Below are 13677 nucleotides of genomic sequence, written 5' to 3' on the forward strand. Positions count from 1 at the left end.
ACACGTTAAACGATCTTTGCATTATCCACGAACTCCACCTCTGAAGTGCAAGGATTCTAGCCATCGTCTGCTCACCTAGCTTCATGGAAATGTCAACTGAAAGCACAGTGGCTAAGGAAGAGATCTGCAGTGTTTTTCCTCGTTATTTGCGAGGGATATGTTCTGGAAATGCTCTTGAATCGCCAATTTCATGAATAATGATATTGGCCGACGAAAACCTATCTCTTTATCGAATTACCTTAAATAATAACAAAAAATAAGCTATAAAATACATGAAAATTATCATAACACAAAAAAATGTGCTTAGAATAAACAAGGTAAGTAAAAAATAAATATTAAAGTATTCAATAATAAAGCTTGCAAACATGAAGCCTTGAATAAAGGTGTCAGTTTTTGTGCCAGTTAAAAGGGTAAAACCTATTCATATATCTTGTTACTGGCAAAGGAGGTCTCATAATGTAAATGCTCACCCCGAGCCCTCAATACTCTGATAGTGCACTGTTTTTGAGTTGTACGCCATTTGGCATCTTCTGGTCCAACACCAGTGGAGACTAGGCTCTAAGAAAAGCCGTCTCGGGTGTGGACCAATCAAATTCAAGGACAGTGCATATTATTATCAGAGTTGTCTCTTTTGTTTGCATTTTGACTGCTTGTGTTGTGGTTATTGCAAACATGATGCCTTGAATAAAGGTGTCAGTTTTTGTGCCAGTTAAAAGGGTAAAACCTATTACTATTACAATAAATCTTGACTTAAAGCTTTCGTGACTGCAGGAATTCATATTTTTTGGGTCTTTCGGTAGAGTCACGTAGATAGGTTCAAGGAAAATAACCTATCTACATGACTAGTTTATAAATTAGCTTACCTTAAATGATGACCATGCTGCACAATAGTATTATCACTTTACCTCATCACTCAAAATCTCATCACTTGATTTCTCTCTGGATGCAGTCGTGTAGAGTTCCAGATGCAATTCGCAGATAGCCACAATCGGGGATAGGAAGTTCGTGAATAATGAGGGAATACTGCACTATATTTCACATGAACATCCAAGAGAAAACGGGCTAACAGTCCTGGTATATTTGTAAGTGTAAGTTGTTTTTGCTATTCAACAAAACCAGGAAACAATTATGGCATTCACTTAGCAGTAGATACACAATGCTAATGCGTGTTTTTGTAGAATGACATCTTCACAAATTATGAATGCCAGAAAAGAGTAAATTTATTGTTCATTTAATCATAGCATAAATATTGATGAATGTTCTTATTTATTGTTGTGTAGAAGTGGTCTTCATATATTTTAGTGCATCCCCTTTCTATGAGGTTTTTTTTTTTTTAGCTGAACAAAGTGCTATGCAATTTTAAGCTCTGCCACTGGCTCATCCTTTCTGTAGAAGCCAGATAACCTTCCGCTTAGTCATGTTGTCGAAAATTAATGTGAGCGTACTTTAAGTCAGCCTTGACCTGACCTCATTGCGGGTGAAGGCTGTGAAGAAGGGTGGCTAAATCATTACAAAAAAATAATACCATTGGAATGGCCAAGTTTTATCTTTTTTCAAGCGATCGTAAGAGAACCACATTTCTAAAACACAACTCCGCCATAGAGCGCGTTTAACACGACAAAAAGTGAATACATAATCACGAAACTTTTGTAAAAAAGAACATTAATTTAGCTTGTTTTAATTAAATAATACTCCCTCCATATCCTTCTTGCATTCAGCCTCAATGCATTGTGTTTTATATTGCTTGTGTGGCATTTAACATTGTTGCACGTTGTTTAAATGCTTTATATATATGTCATGTAAAAGTCAAGAATGTCTCAGACTAGCACGGCGTAGTGCTCAACTCCATGTCAGTTCTTAGCCAGTGCTGGGCATTGCACATTTCCACAATGGGAGCAGGCAATGACAACCATTGTTGACCTTTCACAACGTAAGTGTTTATTTTATTGGCCTGGGCTTAAAGAAAGTCTCAGTTGGCCCCATCTGGGATTTGAATCTGTCAACCCTTTGCCTGGATGTATCTAAGCGGACCAGACCCACGTCATGCATGTGGCCTAGAATCACTGAGCTTCATCTTCCAAAATGGAATTGCTCTCTACCACCAGAGAGTAGAAAAAAAGTTGAGAGAAAAAAACACGCAGTACGTTGGTAAGGGAAGTATTTGATATCTGTGGTATACACTCGGCTGTAGTGCTGTTTTGTGTAGCATTTCTCCAAATTAGGTTTAAGCGCTTTATTCGAAAACATAGAACTCCATCTATTGCCCTATAAAAAAAAATAAGCTTCACATATCTGTCTCTCCACGTAAAAAATGCAAATATTCCTTGCACAACCGATCAGCCCCACAAGCTACCAAGAGTGCAAAATTTTCAGCAGCATTGTTTACAGTTTGCAAAGAATGGTCCGCTTAAAGTTTGATTTGAAGCTTTCGTGACTGCAGGGATTCATATTCTTGGTTCTTTCGGTAAAGTCACGTAGACGGGAAATATAAAACAATACAATTCTCACGACGTTTCGACTGCAACACAAGCAATCATCATCCGGTTGTGAAAACCTCAGCAAGAAAAACCGCCACTTTTTTCAAATTTTCTTGCTGTGATTTTAACACCTGATGATGATTGCTTGTGTTGCAGTCGAAAGGTCGTGAGAATTGTATTGTTTTATATATTTTTTTTATTATTTTATTGTTTCCCTTCTACGTGACTTTACCGAAAGAACCAAGAATAATGGTCCGCCAAATTATTTTATTATTTATATTCTCCACAATGACACTGATCATTTTGAGTTATGTTTTATCGAGTCAAACGAAAACCCCATAGGCAAAATAGAGGGCCTTTGCCTGTAAGAGCAGCAGTTCAGCATCATTGATTCAAGTAAGTCTGACTGCTGCTGAAACACTTTGTCGAAACTGGTCTTGAGTTTGTCATGAAACAATGCTGATGAAATTATGCACTCCCAGAAGGTTCTGTGGCTGATGGATGCTGTAAGAAATATTTTCTTTTTTTTTATGGGCAGACGAATTTTTATTCTCCCCACTAACGATAATGATTATTTTGAGTTATGCTCTATAGCGTGTGTATTTTTGAATAATAATTCGAGTGGAAACGCATTATATTGTTTATTTAGAGCTCACAAGATGTTGTGAGCCATTGAGATGACATTTGTAGGGAAAATAACGTCTTCATAACACATTGGATTTGACTCGCAATATTCAAAATATCTGACAAGTAATGAATATTATTTTTATCTGACAAGTAATGAATGTTATTTTTATCTTCACACAAAGGGATGGTATACTTTACACCTATGATTGTTCAAACAGATACATGCATATATGATTCATAATATTATTTTGTGTTAGGTTAAATATGTGTTGTCAGACCCTTCACCACCACCCAATCTGGCCAAACAAATTAAATCATCACATGGTGTACAAGAGTTAAACGCACCAATTGTTATTGTTGAAGCTCACAAGTAGTGAACATGATGAATGGCCCGTTAAATGCTTGTACACCACGTGACAATTGTATTTGTTTAGCGATGTTGGGTGGTGGGGGGCTCTTACAATACATATGACCAGATCATTATTTGGCCTAACCCAAACATAAATGACGAAGGGTCATTTTGTCTGGGATAACCTGGTCAATATGTAGGATATTTAACACAAAAACTCAACACATTTGTGAATTGCCGACATAGCATCACCAAATAATGTGTTTAATATGGTATACTATTAGATTCTCCCTGCTTCTCTCTGGCATCTCAACTTTAAATTACCCAGCCCTGAAGCCCATGTAGGAAGTGTCCTTTGTGTGGAACAGAAACAGTGAGTATATGGACTGCAACAATGTTCATATGAAGTAGATGGTCCTCAGTAAGATATCAGTCAGAGGGAAGAGGCTGGCTAGCACCTGGATTTCTTCCAAATGAATCGACACTTGTCTTTTTAGAAACGTCAAAAAAATCCCACACTCCACTTTCAACTTTAGTACGCACAACTTCGAATTATTATTTTGTGCAGCCCTTTGTCAAATCTGCCACTGTATGACATCGTGTCAGTCGTGGTGGTTCTTTGATTATACTCCAACACGTTTTGGTGAAGGGGGCCCCAAGACGTGTTCATAAATCATTCGCCACTGATTTTAAACTCGGCGAGGAATCTAATTGCTGGACAACAGTCCAGTCTCTGGTCATGGCGGTATGTAAGTATAGTATGTATGTGTAATATGTATGTATGTTGAACTTCATATTCTTGGGTCTTTCGGTAAAGTCACATAGATAGGTTCAAAGAAAATAACAAAAATAACAAACAACTACGACAATTGCGATCGCAACACAAGCAATCATCATCAGGAGAAAAAAGAGTGGGAAAGCTGCTGAGGCAGGCTGTTTTAAAGGTTTGAAATTGGTGTAGCCCAAGGGTCATAAAGAAGTGGGCGGGTCTAGTGATGTTAAAGTGAGAAATTTGCATGTCAATGTAAGATCGGAGAGCTACATCCACGACAACGAAGGCGCGGAGGTGGCCATTGTATTGCGAGAGATTAGCATGTCAATGTAACATCTCAGAGCCGCCACCACATTGAGGACATGAGTAACGGTGGCTGTGTTAGTGTGAGACATTTAACCTGTTAATGTAAAAACAGAAAGTCGAAAATAACTACCAACATCAGAAGGTAGGATAGAAACATCACAGCAAGTTACGACTTAAACTGGTTAATAACGTCCTTCCAATGATTGCTCAGTTTGTATCCATCTTCTCAGTTGAAATTGTGTCTGTGTCTATATATATGGATGGCTTCATGATAGACAGTGGGCTTGCAAAGTACCTTCGTCTTAGAGAAATTAATATCGTGTTATCCCACCGCATTAAAACAATGATCAGCCACAGCCGAGGTATTGGCCCTACTCTGTTTCAGATCTGCCTTAAGTTCACGAACACGGTCCGATACATGTCGCTTAGTTTCCCCAATGTAACTACTGCCGCAGCCACAGCTTAGTTTGTAGACACCGGGGTATTGCATGGCAGGGATCACATCCTTCACAGATTTCTCTAAAACGAAGGCACTTTGCAAGCGCACTGGCTATCAACAAAGATTCGTTCATATTCTTGGTTCTTTCGGTAAAGTCACGTAGAAGGGAAACTAAAATAATAAAAAATAAAAGATTCGTTCATGAAGCCATCCGTACATACGGACACAAATTTCAGTTTAAGCCATAACTATCCGTTGATAGTTATTTTCGACTCTCTGCTTTTACATTAACAGGTTAAATGTCTCACACTAACACAGCCACCGTTGCTCGTGTCCTCGATGTGGCGGTGGCTCTGAGATCTTACATTGACATGCTAATCTCTCACAATACAATGACCACCTCCGCAGCTTCGTCGTCGTGGAGGTAGCTCTCCGATCTTACATTGACATGCAAATTTCTCACTTTAACATCACTAGCCCCGCCCACTTCGTTTATGACCCTTGGGCTACGCCCATTTCAAACCTTTAAAACAGCCTGCCTCAGCAGCTTTCCCACTCTTTTTTCTCCTAATGATGATTGCTTGTGTTGCGATCGAAACGTCGTAGTTTTTTTTGTTATTTTTGTTATTTTCTTTGACTTAAGACCCAAGAATATGAATTCATGCAGTCACGAAAGCTTTAAGTCAAGATTTACGTTTAACTTCTTTCGCACCATACATAGCAAACCGTGCTTATCGCAGGTACATGGCTAGCATCAGTGGAAAATGATATCTGAACACTAAACTTCAGAAAAGGCAATTATACCACAAAGCATAGCATTGTAAAACTAATGTTACACAGATGGCAGTGGTTGGGTTTTCGGTTCGTCTCACAACCATTGTCTTTTTTTTATATATATGGTCACAGGATATGTGTGCTAGCGGGTGTGAGGTTGCACAGTGGTTGGTGCAGTCCACTATCAACCCGTTTATCCGAGTTCAGTTCCTGTTCATGGCTAAGATCAGTTGTAAGTGATATCTGAACCAGTCCTTCCCCGCACCTCCCCACTGCCACCACTGTGCCAACTTACACTGACCAATGTGGTGGAGTATGGTGAAACATAAAGAAGCCTTCATCCACCAGTGAATTCAGGGCTGTAGATTATCATTACATGTCATATTTCGCGTTGCATCACTGTATTTTACAACACCAAAATGAAGACAGAAAGCACAAACCAGTGGACGGATGACAGACCATTATTTGTGCTATAACACAATGCTATTGGGTTTACATGCCTCGTTATGCTCCAAGTTGCCATCTGATACCGAGTACAAATCCACTTGTGAGCCAGATCACACGGTGAATGATCTGAACAATGTGAAACTTCTCTCACGCTTGCTAAACTGAGCACCCCCTTCATCCAGCAGGGAACGTTCAGACACCTTTGCCATGAACCTGGAGCCATGGAAGTGCCCTGTGAGCTGAGTGTGACCGAGTCAAGTGTAGGCACACTTTTTTTCCGAGGGCGTTTTTTGTGCAGTCATCAGTGACCACAGTTGATGCCATCGATATCACGAGAAGCATTTTCAAATTGAAGAGAGAATGTTTTTTTATTGTTCACCCTAAGGGTTAAAGTAGAAATCTTAAGAACTGTGGACTCGATGTGCTGATATAGGCATTACCCTCCAAAGTCACCCATCCATCGTGTTTTTATGTTACTTTTTGAATAATGTCAGCAATATGAGCTGCGTATGTAAGTGTTCGTGCGTGTGCGTGTGCTTGCGCAACCTGTACTTTGTGGCCATACAGAGGTTCTTTGGCTTTGTGTAATAACTGGTATTTTCGTAAGTGTACATATTCCTACAATTAGCTGCTGCATTGTCAAAAACGTCTTGTGTGTATTTACATTTTTGCCAGAACTGTTCCAATACTCCCAAGGGCGAAGGTGCAGGTGTTCCTGTGGCCCAAGCTTATGAAGATAATTGAAATATTGGGGTTTTGTATTTCAATAAATTGCTTCGTTTCGCGATATCACAGGTAAAGATATTGGCCTTTGGAAACCTTTTTTTAAATGAAATTACCTTAAATAAATACATAAATGAGCTATTACCGTGTTTTCCCGCATATAGCCTGCATACGCATATAACCCGCAGACGCATATACCCCGCAAAAATAGCGTTTTGTGGAAAACAAATTTCAGATAGCCCGCACCTCTATATACCCCGCATGCATTCATATCTTTAACGTCGTTACCGCATATTCTTGGTTCTTTCGGTAAAGTCACGTAAAAGGGAAACAATAAAATAATAAAAATATAAAACGTTAAAATTATCACGACTTTTTGACTGTAACACAAGCAATCATCATCAGATGTGAAAACCACAGCAAGAAAAAATTGAAAAATGTGGCGTCTGTTTTTAACGTTAGCACTACGGAGAGCTATTTCGCAGTTATTCAGATGGACGAGTCCATCTATGTTCGGAAAAGAGGAGGGGGGAGACGAAAATAATGGATGCAGTCTGAAAGCCACCATAAGCGTGAACAATCAATTAAGACCCAAAATGGTTTATCACACCCTTCCAATGAATGCTAAGCCAGAATCCATCTTCTCGGTTGAAATTGTCTTTATGTTTGTATATGTGGATAGCCTCATGAACGAATCGCTCATGGTAGCCAGATGGCTTGCAGATAACCTCTGTCTTGGAGAAGTCAATGTCGTGTGAGCCTATGTCCGGAATCACATATTTTACAGATGGAACCAGATCACGGATTTTATGTAATGTGTTGAATCGGACCTGGATCTTGTGTTTATTCAAGATTTTGGAGATCTTTTTTTGTGATCCCTGCAATGTAGGGTAAAGTGATGGTTTTGAATGGCTCTTCAAGAGGGTCCTTCTTCATGGTTGGAGTGATAGCTTTGCAGATTGTGTATTTGGAGTAACCATTAGCCTTAAGAGCTTGGTGTACGTGCTTGAGTTCACTGGCTATGTGTTCCTGGTTGGATATGCATTGGGCTCTATGGTGCAGAGTCTTGATGAGGGAATTCTTCTGGGATGGATGGTGGTGGGAATCCGGTTTCAGGAAAGCATCCATATTGGTAGCTTTCCTGTAGACAGAGTGGCTCATTGAACCATCAGGTCTCTTTTTTATTAGGACATCCAAAAAGGTAGCTTGCCATCTTTTTCGACTTCCATGGTAAATCTGATGGCTGGGTGTATGGAATTAATGTGGTCGAGGAATTGGTCTAGAACAGGCCGGCCATGTGGCCAGATGACAAAAGTGTTATCCACGTACCTCTTCCATAAGGTTGGGTGCAGAGTGGCAGTCTGGATGGCGTCAGTCTCAAATTTCTCCATGAAAATGTTGACTACAACTGGAGATAGCGGGGAGCCCATTGGGGTGCCCTCAGTTTGTTTGTAGAAAGTTCCATTCCAAGTGAAGTATGTATTGGTTAAGCAGTGTCTCACCAGGGGGGTACCTCAGTGTCTAGTCCTTGATGAACCAAGTCTTTAATGATTGCGATGGTGTCAGGTACAGGAACTTTGGTGAATAAGGAAACTACATCAAAACTGACAAGCAGGTCGTCTGGGGATAGGGAAATACCCTTGATTGTCGATTCCAGGTGAGTAGAATTTTGTACCGCAGAGGTGGTTTTTCCAGTGAAAGGACACAGGATTTCAGACAAAAAACGAGCCAGTTTGTAGGTAGGGGAGTTGATAGTAGAGACGATGGGACGAAGGGGTGTATCTACTTTATGTATTTTTTGTAAGCTGAATAATCTTGGTGGCCTGGTAGCAGAAGGTTTCAACAACAACTGTTTGGTTGTATCAATTAATGCGGTTGAATCAGAAATTATTTTGTTGGTTTGTATGACGAGGCTGTTGGTGGGATCTCTTTTTTTTGTATAGCTACCATCGTTGAGTAATTCTTGAATTTTGTTGTTACCGCAGCTTAATTCCATCATATTAATACAAAGTTTACATTTGTAATACATTCCACTATCAATTGTTAACATTAAAATCATAACGTGCACAAAAAAACTAACTAACTGGAAACAAGTGAACTTAAAACAGTAAATAAGTAACAAAAGTAAATATCCAATAAATAAGTAACATATAACTGGTAGATAAGTAAGTGTACTGTTAGGCTTACCGGCATTCGACCTCATCATATTACAGCTACTGGACTGGTAGTTACCCCTGTACAGTTTTAGCATTGGTAGATTGCGCACTGCGCAGACAATAGCGGCACTATGGTAACGCCATTACCTCCTGGCAACAAAGCCATTGGAAGTTTGAAACAAAGCTCATGGTCGCGACTGTATAGTGCTCAGCCAATAGCAGCGGCCTAAGGGACTCGGCAATTATGATTCCGCGTCTGGTAGACGCTTGTTAAGGCCCTTCCCATTGTGCGATCCATAGCCTCAGCTGAAACTTTCGCACCCCCCTACAGCCACTGAAAGTATTACGGTAAACACAGTGCGCCCACTTCAAACATTGTCGTTTCATTGTACAAAAAAATTGAATCATTAAAAACGTGGTAACATGTGCAATTTTTTTACTGTGAGTGGTTTATTCAGCAGTGCTTTAGTTAAAGGTAAGTTTTTCATAGTGGATAGACCTACCATGAACAAATTAAACGAGTTATGACGTCACATGTGTAAAAAAAATTTGGGATAGCCCGCATCTCCATATACCCCACAGGGTCTTGTTTGTTTATAATAAATGGTATACCCCGCGGGTTATATGTGGGAAAATACGGTAAATACATTACAATGATGTATCTGTCATATTTTTATCTCATCACTTTATTTAATCACTTTATCTCATCACTTTCTTGCATCACATTCTCTCTCATAACTTTATCTCTCATCACTCTTTCTTAATGCAATCGTGTAGCGTTCCAGATGCGATTTGCGGATAGCAAGTTCGTGAATAATGAGGGAATACTCTATTCAGGTCCAAAGGTTCAGAGTTAGGATTTTTATTTAGGTAGAGGTGTTTGATTATTATTTTTAAGTTATGACATTAGAACATGGAAGCCTGAGGATGGCTCTCACGGTTAATTTTTCATATTGTGTGCAGTATTGCAGTAGTTTACTTTATGTGTGACATGAACCAAGAGGTCCACCTTCGATTCCTGGCCATGGGCCTTCTGGGCGTTCCCTAGGTTGACTCGTCCTGAAACCAGTATCTGGTTTGGTGTGTAAAAAGGTGGCCATGCATGGTGTTCTTCACACTGCTCGTGATAACCTAGGTTATAAGAGTTGCACATTTATACATGTACTTACTACAAAGTTGTTCTCCACACTGGCCTTAATAGCTGCTCACGAGCAACACTTCCCTCGGCAATCTATTTAGGCTACACGGGGGATCGTTGATCTTTGTCTATAGGAGTGAGGACGCAATGCTGTGTTATTTCGCACAATGCACTTCCCTGTGACCTGGGTTTATTCTTGATCAAGCACAATACAATTGCGAATGAATACTGTATCTGAGACTGGCTTGATCAGATCTTTCAGCCCAGCCTGAAATGGGGACTTAGTTTGGCGTGTGGAACATCTGCAGTGGGAAGTCAAAGGGGGCTGGGCATGGTATTCGCCATGCCCCACCGTGCCTTGTGCCCTGGTAGCCACAGTGATTGTTAAGAGCTCTGTGATTGCTTTGTGTGTGAAAATCAAGTGAACACTTGTTGGACCCACTTGCAAGATAATTTGTCGTTTTTTCATTAATTGAACCTTATGGCAGGACACCGGGGTCCTGAATGAACAAAAAAAAAAGCGCAATTTATTTTTTTCTTTCTGGCGACTCCGTCCCACCGCGCACATGAACGCCGCGACCCATCTGGCGCGGATCGTCCTGTTGTCGTGTCGTGTCCAAGCGCAGCAGCGAGGACAATCGCGCAGAAGAGCTGAACAAGTGAATGCGCTCCATGCTCGGGTATGGGCAGGATCATAACAAGTCTTATCCAAAGCTGCTCAAACTGCCTACGCCACTTAAGTCCTTTATTTGCCACGACGGTATGCATAATAATACAGTGAAACTGCTCCCTTGTCTTCATTATTATTTGTGACCTAGCAATGTCTGCAGCCAGGATCAATCGATGACAATCCTATTACCGGCAGATATTTAACAGATGAGATGCGTTGCACTGTCCCTCCTGTTTGATAATATTTATCTTGTCCGTATGCATCTGTGCAAATATGTTTTTTTTTTGCGGTTAAGCCATAGTCTCCACATACCGCTCGTATCAATGCAGATAAGAGGAGCGGCAACCCACAACTCTGTAGAGTAACATTGGTATAAACGCTTGTTACAATATGAACAGCGTATTGAAAACGCGTCCTATTTTATGTACTGTTTACAAAGTGTGTTCACAAATCCACACTGAGAAACACGACGATTGACCGAGGGGTGTAAATCATTTTTTCGAAAGTGTATTTGAATAGAGGTACTGCAGGTAAGTAGGTATATGGGTAAGTAGTTTTTAGTTTTAAAGGCATAGTTTAACAAGACAACACTTGCCACCATCCTTAAAACCCATTGGTGAAAAAGAGCAAAGTTTTTGTTTGCATTATAATATAATGTTTATATTATATATAATATAATGTTGACATAATATAATGTTTATGTGAGAGCCGGGGGCCTATTGGACCCCGGGGTCCTGCCATGAGGTTCAATTGTCAAAACGCTAATTTTGTTGAGCTGACCTTGTCTTTCACTTTTTTAAATATCTGCTTTGAATGGTTCATTAATTGTTTGCTAATTGAATTATCTTTCATGCTACAGAGTAGCTATTTCAAGTTGTGTGTGAATGTTCTAGGTCGTATGCCCTCTGCACAGCAGAAGTTAACTGTTGTCAGTTATATTTAAGCAATTGTGCTTACAATTTGAACACACAGTGGCCTAATTATCCAAATACCATCACAATATATTTGACATCATCAGTTGGATAGTTTACATTTTGTAGACGTTGTTAATAATGTCCTGTAACATTTGGGGGGAGGGGAGTAGGTGGGGTAGAAAAGGTTAAAACACATGGGTATCTCAGTCTCTTTTCCACGAAAAGCACTTTTTTTTCTTCTAGAGAACCAAAGTGTGGATTATATGAATCGGCATCACTGCCCGGGACCCTCAGAAATTACCCACGTTGTATTCATACTTTTCAAGAGCCTGCATGTTCGATTAATGGCATCTTAGCATCCTATTTCTGCACATCGTTCAATACTGTGGATGCAACACACATGATCATGTCAGCATGCTCCCATCGTGTAATGGGTAGCATTCTGCACTTGCAGTCCAGAGTTCGCAGGTTAGATCCCATCTCCTGGCACGACAGTTCAAACAAAGGGGGCAAAGTTTCTTAAATCCTCCTGCCTACAGTTTGTCAATTTAAAGAATAGGCCAAATATCCTCTAGATGGGCACTCGTGAGCTTCCTCTAGTGGAGGTCATTCTGCCAGCATTGGTCTGAGCAAGTACATACATTGTGTGAATGTGGAATATCCACCACTGGTGCAGAATTGCCAGCAGAGGTGAGAATTTCTTTACTCCATTATTATTTGAGCGTGGAAACACAGAACAGATTGATTTTATTTTTGGTTCCACCACCTGAGCATTATGCCAGCATTTGCAAATTAGGTCAAATGTTTTGTTTTTTTGAAAAAAAAATTCTTTTTCAACAAAAGCCCGATACACAGCATAAACCGCAATGTACACGGAGGGGCACAGAAACTCGGCGGGTAGCAAATTCCAAAATCTATGCTCCTGCAAAAAGTAACATATTGTTAAATGTTGTTGATTGCGCTGCATGGAAACACATGTCACCATTTTGACAAGATCAATCCACTTACGCTACAAATTCACCTTTGCTTCAAACACAACCACTTGTACTTGTGTATGTTGAACTTCTTTCGCACTGTACGTAGCCAACAGTGTGCATTGTGGGTTGAGAGTAGGTGCAAATGTCAGGGCACGAATGCACGCTTCTAATTGGGAATGGATCCATGAATTAAATATTGCAACGCAATATCTCATTGATTCTTACAATAAATACAGTGTAACAACTTGGCAGAGTGTATTTTAAATGTGTCTTTGGCTGGTCTCATTGCTAGAGTTAATAGGCATGTCTCTGCTGTTGAATACAATAAATGGGTTTGTTTTCATTCAGCAGTGAACTGAGAATGGATATTTATGATTCATCCATAATAGAGGTTTTTGAGTTAGATCGCGTAAATATAAATGTGTTATTAAACCCACCATCACCCGACACAGCCAATTAGTGCATTTTGTCACGTAAACAAAACATGCCAAATAGATACTAGTTCAGCACACTGGTATGTTGGAGAGTAAAACCCACAACATTTACAATTGGAGTACGACGTTTCAGAGAGTAAAACCCACAACATTTACCATTGAAATACGACGTTTCGCCAGAAATTACAACCAGTCTCATCAGGCGATAGCCAGCATTGGGTGGTGGCGGATTTAACGACACATTTCAGCGATCTAACCACCCCAAAAAAAATCTCTATTATGTATAATATTGGTCGGGACAGCCTACGTATTTATGATTCATGACGGTAACTTTTAAATATGCCATACATTAAACAATTGCATTGGAATGAAACAAAACAGAGCTACGTATAACAATATAAAAATGCACGTGGAGTGTGCTCATCCAGCATCGGCAAGAGAAATGTTGATGATAATGATGATTATGATGATGTA

At 40.0% G+C, this 13677-nt stretch overlaps 1 protein-coding gene across 1 annotated transcript in view; it reads left to right on the forward strand.

The window, feature by feature from the left end:
- Positions 1-13677, forward strand: part of LOC116942657 (stromal membrane-associated protein 1-like) — a 149439-nt gene that overhangs the window by 74984 nt on the left and 60778 nt on the right. The gene's annotated exons all lie outside the window — the stretch shown is intronic.

This window comes from Petromyzon marinus, chromosome 15, assembly GCF_048934315.1.
Source record: "Petromyzon marinus isolate PM22_M1 ecotype Great Lakes invasive population chromosome 15, UKy_Petmar_22M1.pri1.0, whole genome shotgun sequence".
Lineage (NCBI taxonomy): Eukaryota > Metazoa > Chordata > Hyperoartia > Petromyzontiformes > Petromyzontidae > Petromyzon > Petromyzon marinus.